The sequence below is a fragment of the Pseudophryne corroboree genome, chromosome 1 (genome assembly GCF_028390025.1).
Source record: "Pseudophryne corroboree isolate aPseCor3 chromosome 1, aPseCor3.hap2, whole genome shotgun sequence".
Lineage (NCBI taxonomy): Eukaryota > Metazoa > Chordata > Amphibia > Anura > Myobatrachidae > Pseudophryne > Pseudophryne corroboree.
Window position 1 is genome coordinate 900594233 of NC_086444.1, and position 14486 is coordinate 900608718.

At 43.1% G+C, this 14486-nt stretch overlaps 1 pseudogene; it reads right to left on the reverse strand.

Moving 5' to 3' along the window:
* Window positions 1-10900: 10900 nt before the first annotated feature.
* LOC134945497 (5S ribosomal RNA) lies at window positions 10901-11019 on the reverse strand (annotated as a pseudogene).
* Between the last annotated feature and the right edge of the window lie 3467 nt (window positions 11020-14486).

Below are 14486 nucleotides of genomic sequence, written 5' to 3' on the forward strand. Positions count from 1 at the left end.
CATCCTGTTGCAAAGCGGATAACTGAGGCCTTGACAACTATGTTGGTGTTAGACGTGCGTCCGGTATCCGCCGTTAGTTCACAGGGAACTAGGGAACTAGACAATTTCTTGAGGTAGTGTGCCCCCGTTACCAAATACCATCTAGGTTCCACTTCTCTAGGCAGGCGATACCAAGAATGTACACGGATGTCAGAAAAAGACTCACCAGTGTCCTAAAAAATGCAGTTGTACCCAATGTCCACTTAACCACGGACATGTGGACAAGTGGAGCAGGGCAGACTCAGGACTACATGACTGTGACAGCCCACTGGGTAGATGTATTGCCTCCCACTGCAAGAACAGCAGCGGCGGCACCAGTAGCAGCATCTCGCAAACGCTAACGCTAACTCGTTCCTAGGCAGGCTACGCTTTGTATCACCGCTTTCCAGAATAGGCACACAGCTGAAAACCTCTTACGGCAACTGAGGAAGATCATCGCAGAATGGCTTACCCCAATTGGACTCTCCTGGGGATTTGTGACATCGGACAATGCCAGCAATATTGTGAGTGCATTACATCTGGGCAAATTCCAGCACGTCCCATGTTTTGCACATACCTTGAATTTGGTGGTGCAGAATTATTTAAAAAACGACAGGGGCGTGCAAGAGATGCTGTCGGTGGCCAGAAGAATTGCGGGCCACTTTCAGCGTACAGGCACCGCGTACAGAAGACTGGAGCACCACCAAGAACACCTGAACCTGCCCTGCCATCATCTGAAGCAAGAGGTGGTAACGAGGTGGAATTCAACCCTCTATATGCTTCAGAGGATGGAGGAGCAGCAAAAGGCCATTCAAGCCTATACATCTGGCCATGATATAGGCAAAGGAGGTGGAATGCACCTGTCTCAAGCGCAGTGGAGAATGATTTCAACGTTGTGCAAGGTTCTGCAACCTTTTGAACTTGCCACACGTGAAGTCAGTCCAGACACTGCCAGCCTGAGTCAGGTCATTCCCCTCATCAGGCTTTTGCAGAAGAAGCTGGAGGCATTGAAGGAGGAGCTAAAACAGAGCGATTCCGCTAGGCATGTGGGACTTGTGGATGGAGCCCTTCATTCGCTTAACCAGGATTCACGTGTGGTCAATCTGTTGAAATCAGAGCACTACATTTACCGTGCTCGATCCTAGATTTAAAACCTACCTTGGATCTCTCTTTACGGCAGACACAAGTCTGCAGAGGTTCAAAGACCTGCTGGTGACAAAATTGTCAAGTCAAGCGGAACGCGACCCGTCAACATCTCCTCCTTCACATTCTCCCGCAACTGGGGGTGTGAGGAAAAGGCTACGAATTCCGAGCCCACCCGCTGGCGGTGATGCAGGGCAGTCTGGAGCGACTGCTGATGCTGACATCTGGTCCGGACTGAAGGACCTGCCAACGATTACTGACAAGTCGTCTACTGTCACTGCATATGATTCTCTCACCATTGAAAGAATGGTGGAGGATTATATGAGTGACCGCATCCAAGTAGGCACGTCAGACAGTCCGTACGTATACTGGCAGGAAAAAGAGGCAATTTGGAGGCCCTTGCACAAACTGGCTTTATTCTACCTAAGTTGCCCTCCCTCCAGTGTGTACTCCGAAAGAGTGTTTAGTGCCGCCGCTCACCTTGTCAGCAATCGGCGTACGAGGTTACTTCCAGAAAATGTGGAGAAGATGGTGTTCATTAAAATGAATTATAATCAATTCCTCCGTGGAGACATTCACCAGCAGCAATTGCCTCCAGAAAGTACACGAGGACCTGAGATGGTGGATTCCAGTGGGGATGAATTAATAATCTGTGAGGAGGGAATGTACACAGTGAAAGGGGTGATGAATCGGACGATGATGATGAGGTGGACATCTTGCCTCCGTAGAGCCAGTTTGTGCAAGGAGAGATTGATTGCTTCTTTTTTGGTGGGGGCCCAAACCAACCAGTCATTTCAGTCACAGTCGTGTGGCAGACCCTGTCGCTGAAATGATGGGTTCGTTAAAGTGTGCATGTCCTGTTTTTACAACATAAGGGTGGGTGGGAGGGCCCAAGGACAATTCCATCTTGCACCTCTTTTTTCTTTCATTTTTCTTTGCGTCATGTGCTGTTTGTGGAGTATTTTTTTGAAGGGCCATCCTGCGTGACACTGCAGTGCCATTCCTAGATGGGCCAGGTGTTTGTGTCGGCCACTAGGGTCGCTTAGCTTAGTCACACAGCTACCTCATTGCGCCTCTTTTTTTCTTTGCGTCATGTGCTGTTTGGGGAGTATTTTTTTGAAGGGCCATCCTGCGTGACACTGCAGTGCCACTCCTAGATGGGCCAGGTGTTTGTGTCGGCCACTAGGGTCGCTTAGCTTAGCCATCCAGCGACCTCGTGCAAATTTTAGGACTAAAAATAATATTGTGAGGTGTGAGGTGTTCAGAATAGACTGAAAATTAGTGGAAATTATGGTTATTGAGGTTAATAATACTATGGGATCAAAATGACCCCCAAATTCTATGATTTAAGCTGTTTTTTAGGGTCTTTTGAAAAAAACACCCGAATCCAAAACACACCCGAATCCGACAAAAAAAATTTGGTGAGGTTTTGCCAAAACGCGTCCGAACCCAAAACACGGCCACGGAACCGAACACAAAACCAAAACACAAAACCCGAAAAATTTCAGGTGCACATCACTACTAACAATGGGGCAGATGTATTAACCTGGAGAAGGCATAAGGAAGTGATAAACCAGTGATATGTGCAAGGTGATAAAGGCAGCAGCCAATCAGCTCCAATATGTAAATTAACAGTTAGGATCTGATTGGCTGGTGCCTTTATCACCTTGCACATATCACTGGTTTATCACTTCCTTATGCCTTCTCCAGGTTAATACATCTGCCCCAATATGTCCTAACTGACCACATTACTCTTACTCTGATGGTAAGTTTCATGATTTCCCCTAAACTGAGTATTAAACATATTAAGGATCTAAAGGATTCAAGTATGTATATGTGGTTGATTCAGAGGCATTAACATTCTATTGCTAGACACCTACACTATAGCAAAACATAGTGATGCTTGTTCACCTTCCTGCCACCGCCCACTCTGATCTACTTAGTATGTACTAACCAGCGCATGTGCAGTGAAGTTTTTGCATGATCTGGGAAGATTGTTGGTGCAGGGACAGTAATTACAGAGCTACCTCCATTGCAGGCTGTGCAATGGAGGTAGCTCTGTAATTACTACCACTTAGTCCCTTAGCTGCTTCACCCCATACAATGGTAGTAGTTTCATCTTTGCCAAAATGGGGCTTCAATGGATATACAAAAGCCTCATGCATGCATGCTCAGAACAACAAAACAAGGGGGTGGACAGCAGTTGTGTTGGCATCGCCTGCTAAAAAGATATGGCATCCCCCAGGTTGTATTACATTGCATTACAGTACTACCAGCCACAGCATACTCCTGGGTGCTGGGCCATTGGCAGGGCAGCCATCAGGGGGGACTGCTGGGACTGGAGTCCCGGGCTTTTATAGAGAGGCGGCCCACCCCTGGCTCCTGCTGCCGATACCTGGAGAGCTGCACAGGCTGAACAATAACAATGGGCTGATGCGCATGGAGGACTTAAAACAAGCCTTTCCTGGGGTGGAGCAGTGTGGCAGAATCTTTTTTTTTTTTGGTGGCGGGGCCCTATCTATTTTGTCAGTCCCGGGCCCCACAATTTCTGATGGCAGTCCTGGTCATTGGTCCTGAAGGAAGCCATACTGTATTCCCTATGAGGTGTTACCCCTGTGCAGCCAAAGCATGCCATACATATAATAATAATAATAATAATAATAATAATAATAATTTTATTTATATAGCAATCTTTCTCCAATAGGACTCAAGGCGCTTAACAGATACATAGCATAATATAGTACAGAAAATAATAAAGTACATTTTCATAAAATACAGAAGGATGAAGATACTAAAAGGGACATAATGGAAATGCTTGAGTAAACAGGAAAGTCTTGAGTCTACTTTTGAAGCTTTCTATAGTTGGGGCCTCTCGTACTGTGCGGGGAAGTGAGTTCCATAGAGTCGGAGCCGCATGACTAAAAGCTTGACCCCCAGATGAATTACGGGAGATTCTAGGTACTGCTAAAAGTCCTTCATCTACAGATCGCAGTAATCGAGTGGGGCAGTATGGGGTCAGAAGCTGCTTCAGGTACCTTGGGCCCTGGTTATGTAATGCTTTGAGACTCAGTAAGCCAATCTTGAAGATGATTTGCTATCTTACAGGCAGCCAGTGAAGGGAGTAGAGGATGGGTGTTATGTGGCTAGAACTGGGCTGGTTGGTTAACAGCCTGGCAGCTGTGTTTTGCACCAGCTGTAAGCGGTGCAATTCTTTTGCTGGGAGACCAAGGTAGAGGGCATTACAGTAGTCTAATCGAGATGATACAAATGCATGTATGACTTTTGGCAGATCATCTGAGGGAATTAAGCGCTTGATTCTGGCTATGTTCCTCAGGTGAAAGAATGAGGATTTGATTGTGGCTGATATCTGATGTTTAAGTGTCAAGCCACCATCCAGGACAACACCAAGATTCCGCACACGATCACTGGTCTGTAATTCTGAATCCCCGAGTGTAAGTCCAGTTGGTTGGCTATGCTGCGGTCTTGTCCTTTGATGTTGCGGTTGTATCATAAGGACCTCTGTTTTATCCGGGTTCAGTCGCGGCCAACTGGCACTCATCCACTCCTGTAGCTCAGCTAGACAGCCATTTAGGGTTGCTATTGGGTTATCAGTGCCCGGAGCAAAGGACAAGTACAGTTGTGTATCATCTGCATAGCATATACAGCAACCTATTATCTCTGTACTAAGCAGCCTCTCTGGAGTTACAAAATATCACTTATACTGTGCTTAATTATCCGGCATTGGAGCTCCATTACAGATTTCTGTGTACTATAACCAATGTTGGTGGTATTATGGGCCTACTAGTGAGCAGTGGTAGCATATGGTGTAATATATTGTCTATCAATTGCATTGTTTTTTAGCATAATATATATAAATAAATTGTCTTTGATTATTAATGATCACTAGCTGCTTTCGTTCGCAGAGTAGCGATCAGGCCAAAAAATGGCAATTCTGCGCATGCGTATGGGGTGCAATGCGCATGCGTGATGTACTTTCAAAAAAGCCATTGCAGTTTCACACAAGGTCTAGCGACGCTTTTCAGTCACACTGCTGGCCGTAGAGTGATTGACAGGAAGTGGGTGTTTCTGGGTGGTAACTGACCGTTTTCGGGGAGTGTGTTAAAAAACGCAGGCGTGCCAGATGAAAACGCAGGAGTGGCTGGGAAAACGTAGGTATGGCTGGGCGAACACAGGGCGTGTTCGTGATGTCAAAACAGGAACTGAATAGTCTGAAGTGATCGCAAGATAGGAGTAGGTCTCGAGCTACTCAGAAACTGCACAATCTTTTTTTATAGCAGCGCTGCGATCCTTTCGTTTGCACTTCTACTAAGCTAAGATACACTCCCAGAGGGCGGCGGCTTAGCGTTTGCACAGCTGCTAAAAGCAGCTAGCGAGCGTACAACTAGGAATGAGGGCCATAGTGTTATACCGTAAAATACAATTTAATACATTTCGATACACCACACTTTAAAAATATATACAAAAAAGTTCCATATCACATGACATGGGCTGACTTCTTAAAAAAGGCAAATGTGCCACGCAGACAAAAAACATTCACTGGTATGACCACCCTCATGTGATAACAAAAGTATTGGCTGATTACCAGCTCCTGGTGAAAACTGGCTCACGTCAGTTCTTATAAGCATCAAACTCCAGATAATATTGCCAGGCTGCAGCAAGGGGATTTTCTGTCTCAGCACTCATCCAGGTGTTGGATCAGTCCAAAAGTATCAGCATCCGCATGCAGGGGGTCAATAATAAGAACACCCACACGTTCTGACCCTCCCCGGGTCTTTCTCAAGGTTAGCTCCAGTGTGATAGGTGCTGAATGTGTGGTTTGAAGGAGAGGGAGGAGTCAAGGATTACTCCAAGAGAGCGCACTTGGGGCTAGAGGAGATAGTAATGCCATCTATAGATAATAAAATTGTGGCAGGTGAGGTTGTGCAGGAGGGTGGGAAGATGATCAGCTCAGTCTTAGACATGTTAAGTTTAAGAAAGCGCTGGGACATCCAAGAAGAGATAGCAAAGAGACAGTTGGATACACGAGTGAGGAGAGCAGGAGAGGGGTCAGGGGAGGAAAGGTAGATTTGAGTTTCATCAGCATAGAGATGATATTGTACGTCAAAAGAGCTAATGAGTTCTTCTAGAGAGGATGTATAGAGAGAGAAAAGGAGAGGACCAATAACAGAGCCTTGGGGGACACCTACAGTTAGTAGAAGTGTGTGTGGGGGGGGGAGTTGGAGCCATGAGAGGAGGCAGAGAAGGAACGGTCAGAGAGGTAGGAGGACAGCCAATAGAGGGCAGTATCATGCAGATCAAGGGAGTGAAGGATTTGCAGAAGGAGAGGGTAGTCCACAGTGTCAAAAGCAGCATAGAGGTCAAGGAGAATAAGCAAAGAGTAGTGTCCCTTGGATTTAGCAGATAGGAGGTAATTGCAGACTTTTGTGAGTGTAGTCTCAGTGGAGTGGAGAGGACGGAAGCCAGATTGGAATGGGTCAAGTAGTGAGTGGGAGGAAAGAAAGGCAAGGCAGCCAGGCAGTTCAAGACAATACGCTCAAGGAGTTTAGAGGCAAAAGGAAGTAGAGAGATGGGTCGGTAGTTGGAGAGAGTGTGTGGATCAAGGGTAGGTTTTTTTAGGAATAGGTGAGACAAGTGCATGCTTGAAGGCAGAGGGGACAGTGCTTGATGAGAGAGAGATTGAGGAGGTGGGGAAGATGGGAGCAGACAGAGAAAGAGAGAGGTAGCAGAGGAGTCAGGAGGGGATAGGTTCAAGTAGGGAGGTGGAGGGGGGTGAGGAACGGATGAGGGCCATGACTTCTTCACCAGATACATGGGAGAAAGATGTCAGTGTTGGTAAGGGGAAGGGGAGGGTTGGTAAGTGATAGGAGGTGGCTGGTTGTAGATTTTTTGGTGGGATGTGATGTCCTGACGTATGAAGTCAATTTTGGATGTGAAGTAAGTGCCAAAGTCAAGAGCAGAGAGTGAGGGGGGGGGAGATAAGGTGGGGGTGGACAGAGGAGGGAGTTGAGAGTGGCAAAGAGGCGCTGGGGGTTGGAAGACTGGGAGGATATGAGGTTTTGAAGTATGACTGTTAAGCGAGGGAAAGGGCAGCCCTGAATGAAGAGAGCATAAGTATGAAATGGAGGAAGTCTGCCTTAGAGCGTGATTTCCTCCACTGTCGCTTAGCAGTATGTGACCATTTTTGCAAATATCTGGTGCATTTGGTCTGCCAGGGTTAAGGTGTTGATCTGTGAGTTAATAGTGGTTGGTGGAGCGACTAGAAGTAAGGGAAGCAATGTATAGGGATGTGGCTTGTTCAGGGCATGAAAGAGACAGTATAGGAGAGAGAAGTGAGTTGAGTAGGGAGGATAGGGAAGTGGTGTTGATAGCCTCAATGTTGCATTTAGTGATGGTAGCCTTAGGAGGTAGAGATGGAGTAGCAGAGAGAGATAAGTTAAAGGAGAGCAGGTGGTGGTCTGAGAGGGGAAATGGGGAGTTGGAGGAATCAGAAATATCACAGCGGTGAGTGAAGGCCAGATCCAGTGAGCTCCCATTCACATGGGAGGGGGAAGAGGTCCACTGGGAGAGACCGAGTGAAGATGTAAGGTTAAGGAGTTCAGAGGCAGAGGATTTTGTGGGGATATCAATTGGGATGTTGAAGTTGCCTAAGATAATGGAGGGAATGTCAGAAGTGAGGAAGCCAGGAAGCAAAGCTTTCAAGGAATTTGGAGGGCATGCCAGGGGGGCGGTAAATGACAGCTACTCATAGATGGACAGGTTGGAAGAGGCATATAGCATGGACCTCAAATGTAGAGAATGTAAGGGATAGTTCTGGGGGGATGAGTTGGTAGGAGTAGCTAGAGGGAAAAAGGATCCCAACACCGCCGCCTAGGCAACCCTCGGGTCAGGGAGTATGTGGGAATGTGAGGCCCCCCGCAGAGAGAGCAGCAGAAGAAGTGGTGTTATAGTGAGTAATCCAGGTTTTGTAATGACCAGGATATGCAGGGAGTTGGAGATGAAAAGGTGGGGACCAGTTTGTTACAAACAGATCTGGCATTCCATAGGGCACAGGATAGGGGTATGAGTTTGAGGGATATATGCAAATGACATTATCAGGGTTGCTGTAGCATTTAGGGGATATTGATTTGGATGGAAGGGATAAAGCGGGCATAGTGTTAGTGCGGGCTTCTGAGCTAGGAGGGGAAACTGCAGGAGGAGGGCAGGGACGGAGTGCAGTGTTATGCAGATGGAGAAGAGGTGAGGTGACAGAGAATGGAGGGAGGGAGCTGGGATGAGTGGTGGGGAAGTAGGACCATGGTGGGGCAGAAGTGACAGAAAGTGTGCTGACAGGAAGTGAGGAGGGGAAGGGAAGGAGAGGGTGGATGGGACACATAGGTGAAGAGAGAGCAGGAGATGTAGGATACTAGGGGGGAGGGATAGATGTGGAAGGAAGGTGCAGAAGAAAGAATTAGGTAGACAAGGGGTGATGGGGAGGGTTGATGTAAATCTGGACATAGTATGGGTGAAAAAAAATTTTGGGAAAAAGTGGAGACTGTATAATACAGACAGCAGTAGAATTGCAGGAGTTCAGGTAAAAGTACGGTGTTGGTAAATGTGTATTATAGTTGAAAATAATTGAGTTACAGGTGAAACTTACAGTGAAGATTATAAGATTGCATTAATTCAGTTTCCCTATGATGAATGCATTCCCCTAACTGTACATAGCACCACTGTTGCTTGTAACAGAGACTGCATTGAATAACCATAGGCGTGTCCTACACTGTTCACACAAAAAACCCCTCTTACAGGCGTGTTATGGGAGGGACAAGCACGTCAGTGAGTGCAGCTGCATTCCCTCATGCAGATCGACAGCCTCAGAGGCCATGTTTAGACTTACCCTGTTGCAAGTGTCGATAGTAGTCGAGATGGTGACCGATAGTGGACTGTTCACAAACATTGTCACTATTACACTGTCCATTGTCTCAGAATATGGGAGCCCCAGCACTAGTACTCTCCATCACATGCTGGTGCACAAGGGGAAGGATGAGAATAGCTTTTGTATATTTTTGCAACTGCAGTTGAGACAGCGGCTGCCATAGTGAATGCATTTATCCAACTGTGGATCAGTCCCATAAACACATACACGATAAACAGCACTTTGTAGATAATAAAAATATCCAATAGCATTATGCATACAAAAAGTGGAAAGTAACACATTTTTTGTGAAATCTTTAATTTCTTTTAAATTAGGAAGAACATACATTACATACTGTACGGTTCTTGTGAAGTGACTCACAGCTCTCCAGGATGATCTTTCTTGTACATACAGTAACGTGACATTAGCAGCTCACTGTGCACTGTACAGCCTGTGCTCTCTGTCACTGGCAGAGCAAGAATACTTTTTTCAAATCACTTTTGTGCTGTAGCTGCACATGCATCCATAACCCAGAGAATTGCTAATCCATGCAGGATATATGTAAATTACTCCAGGGGGATGACGAAGGTGCTGTATCTGAATATTAAGTTAAATTTGAAAGAAAGTAATGTAGTTGTATTACATTGAATTATGGCATATTCAGCAGTTCCAAACCTAGAAATATAATCACGGAAATTGTTTTAGTCTCAGATGTTTCACGTATCGGTGCTCCCACATATATTGAGTTTGTGGTCACAACATTACAAATCATGCCCTCAGCATATGTTGCCCATTATATCAGTGGTTCCAGAGCATGAGGAAAAGCTTCTCATATTTAACTGTCGTCTTTGAATTCATACTGGTGATTTCTTAAGGAATTGATCTTTATCTCTGCTTTTCTTTATAGAAAATGTAAGACAGGTAGAACATATAAATAACAAGCAGCTGCATGAAAAGACCAAAGAGACAGACTTCTTGTGGCTGACTTCTTATGTGCAACATCCATAGCTTCTGCAGCTTATTTATACAGGAAGTACTGAGGTTCCTATGTGGGTCATGTTACTATTATATATATATATATATATATATAAATCTATCTATAGCTATATATATATATATATATAAAATATACTATATATACTGTATATATATATATATATATATATATAGTATATTACATAGCTCCATGCAATCATGAGGATATACAGTATTAAGCCAGCTCAATCTGGCTAGCATCAAAGTATGTTTTAATTCTTGTGAAAAATAAAATGGGAACGAATATCAAGAAAAGAAGACTCTTGTGCGGGAGCACTCTTATTTGCTTAGAAATATGTGAGTACTGAAACGTTAAAACATAACTTTTATTATTTTCCACATAATATTAGTTTTGCATCCAACAGCTAAAGAACAGACTCAACATACATGAATAAATTAGTTAAGAATAGGGTGTGTTCTGGTTTGTCTATATCAATGATAGATTGGTAGAAGAATGTTGACACCAACAGTACTACACCCGTGTCTTACCACACCAGTACAAGCAATACTTGTATTAATGAGACCTAAATTAGTCTTACAATTTTTTAGTAGTAGTAAGACTTTGGGCACCAAATTTACACTGTCCTCATAATGTAATTATTGATCCAATGTGTTCGCATTTTGGAGTTTCTGCATTGTTTATCATCCTTTCTTCTGTATTTTCTTATCCCTCACAAATTTCTGTTTGTAGATAGATATATACATAATAAAGGATTGCCAGATAAGTAGGAAGAAAGAAGCAGTGGTGATCCTGCTGTTAGTGTTGTGTTAGAATAGATAATTTGTGCTGTGCTACTACAATTGGTATTCCCTGGAGGTCACCCTTCCAGATACTGACCTAGCCCAACACAGTTTAGCTTCCAAGATCAGATGAGATTGGGCACATGCGGTGAGGTGTGGTAGTAGAGAATTGACATATATCTCTGACTCACTAATTAGAGTGCCCAAAGTCCTACTACTACTAAAAAATTGTAAGAGTAATTTAGGTCTCATTAATACAAGTATTGCTTGTACTGGTGTGGTAAGACACGGATGTAGTACTGTTGGTGTCTACATTCTTCTACCAATCTATCATTGATATAGACAAATTAGAACACACCCTATTTTAACTAATTTTATTCATGTATGTTGAGTCTGTTCTTTAGCTGTTGAATGCAAAACTAATATTATGTGGAAAATAATAAAAGTTATGTTACTTCTGACTCAGGGTGCACCACCAGTTTGAAATACGCAGGGATTATTTTCCCAATACGGTGGTCTAATTGTGGTCAATAACTAATTCTTTTGACTTATGCGGAATCACAAACCTCTATTTGTCATAAAAAATAAAATGGCACTGAACACCGCAATTCATAAAAATAAAAAAAAGCCCTTGTGTCAATTACATAATAAAGAGCAAACTATGCAGATTCTTGATAATCCTTGTTTAATCATAACACAGTTGTGGCATGTATTCAGATATCAATATAAGCTTGCTTAGCCCCTACAGATCTACACATTGCTAGAACGCTGTGATTTGCGAGATGCTGCTTCCAAACTCTGAGGGTCAGCAGGATGCATAGTGACCGTTACTTTCTGAGTTTAACTGCAGCTGTATGGTAGTACATTATGCTGTTTGCACATTCCTTTGCATTCAGCTTTTTATTATGTCATAAGCACAAAAATAATCCTGGGGTAAATACTCTAAAGACCTCTAGGAATTTTTAAAATCCGCTCATCTATAAAGGGGAATGGCAGTCGTCTCACAGAAAACACAAGAAAAGAAAAGAAAAACAGGTGGCGCTAAACAAACAGGGTCATACACACACACACACACACACACACTACTTGGTATGAGACCGTCTATACATATAATAAAACTGTAAAGGTGCATACACACGGTGAGATATTGAATATCTCCGATTTTGACTGCGATTTCCCCTGAAACTCCATGGAGCCCTGAACCACCGGTATTGACTATCTTTACTTGAGATTTTGACTACGGGAGATTTTGACTAAGCTCCAATTTTGACTATACTATGTACTAGATTGTACACAATATAGTCAAGATTGACTTGCCTGCACAGTCTATGTTTTCTTGCAATACCGACCCCACGGGAGCGCACATTGTTATCACAAGCTGTGTACACATGGTGCGATTTGCACTAACTTTCCTTATGATTTTGACTATATAGTCAAAGTCGTAAGGTTACATTGCACCGTGTGTATGCACCTTAAGGATTGTGTCTGTACATTACAATTTTTTTTTTTTGAGAAATATACTACTAGGTACTGTTTATGAACTATGAAGACGGAAAAAAAATTCTGAATTTTTGTATGTTTGTCTGTTCTTTCCGGCATCACGCAAAAACTAGTGATTACTAGTGACTAGTGATCACTATATTCATTATTGTATAGCTTATATTGCACACCCCAAGCGCAAAGTGTTATATATGTATGCATATATACATAGACAGAAATACATATAAATAGTTATATACATAGATATTTGTATGTAGATTAATATCTGACTATATATCAGTCACTAATCAGGCAGGTTATCTTGACTCATAAAGTTTCAGTTTACACATCAATCCAGCAGATGGAGCACCAAGACAAATACTAAATGCTATGGTTAGGCATGATGCGAGTTGATATATACCATAGAGTCGCTGATAATGTTACTTGCAACTTTTCAGTGTAAGGTTAAATAGCAATGGATTGTTATTACTGTCTTTGTAATATTAGTTTCACTGAGCAATAACAGGCATCCATGCGTGCGAAGCCGTAGGCAAATACTAGTTTATTATAAAAGCTTCTAGCACACACAGTAATAAAATATTTATACAGTACCTCCCAGAAGTGGGACACAACAGCAATACTAAATTATTAAATAATCCTAAACATAGAAAAGTACTTGATACAAAGTAATTATACACATGGTACCAAGGGTTTAGTATGAAATACCTACAATCAAAATCCCGATGCTCAAAATACTGACAACATTTGACCGACGTCAAGATCCCGACATGGTCAAAATACCAACAAGGTCAAAATACCGACATTTAAGATACCGACAAGGTGAAAACACCGGCATTTAAAATGCTCGCCATGCTTAGGGCACGGTGCCTCGCTGCGCTTGGCACTCTATTATATTCCCCCTCCAGGTCCATTGGGATGATATAAACAAGTCAGTTTCAATGAAAAAAAAAATCATGTCGACTTTTTGACATGTCGACATTTTAAATGTCTGTATTTTGACCTTGTCAGTATTTTAAATGTTGCTATTTTGACCATGTTGTGATTTTGACCTTGTCGGGATTTCAACCATCGATCAATGGTTGTCGGTATTTTGACCGTCGAGATTTTGATTGTAGGTAAATTGACTGCATCTGGTACCAATAAATAATCTAGCTAAAACAATGACAGCTTTAAAGGTAATGTAATACTGGCAGATAAATAAATTAATTAATAAATATATATGTGTACACACAAAAGTCAGTGGATCAGAATAACATCAGAGACTAATACCCCAGTGAGAGAGTGAACCCGACAGTTCTGGAAACGTCACTTGGCTGGAGTGTGTTTGTCAAATTTGGGACACACACAGGGGACATGTGTAGCTGTAACAGACTGCTGATGTGGTATACAGAAGACACTGGAAAGAGTCCTGCAGTGTATTTCTGAATCATGTTTGCAGATAAGGATGCTGGCCCCTGAGATGGACCAGACTGCCAACCTTGACTGTAGGTGATGTATATCAGGCAGTATCCTGGAGTAGTTAATGGGCACAGAAGTGTAAACAATAATGGTAAGTAACTGCTGATCATTGGCAAATTAGGTACCTCACAGTTCAATCCTCTTCGTCCCCGCACAGTCACAGCTCAGCTGATGCACAAGTTCCATGGGAGCATCCCAGCCACAGGTCTCACAAGATCTAGCAAAAGGAATCCTATTCATTGATCAGAAAACCTACTGATGGCATACTTACAAAGTATACTCCAATGTATACTCCTATTAACATTAAACTAAACAAAGCCATGTCACCAACAGGTGAAGAAGAGACACAGAACATGAGAAACGTTCTTTATCAGAAAGCTATTGGGCATTTAATGTGTGCAAGTGTTGGAACTTGTCCTGATATCACATACAGTATGCAGTATGCCAACTAGGCTAATTTGCTATTAATACTTAGAAGCAACATTGGATAGCAGTTAAGAGAAACTTCATTTACCTTAAAGGTTCATCTTGAAATTGGAATATATCATGCCTGGAAAATCTACACTGAAATCATTCTGTGATGCCGACTGGGGACCAGATGACAGTCATTTCTATTCAGGATATCTATGGCAGGCGCAGCAGTAAGCCAAGTAAGGCAAGTCGGTGGGTAGCAGTA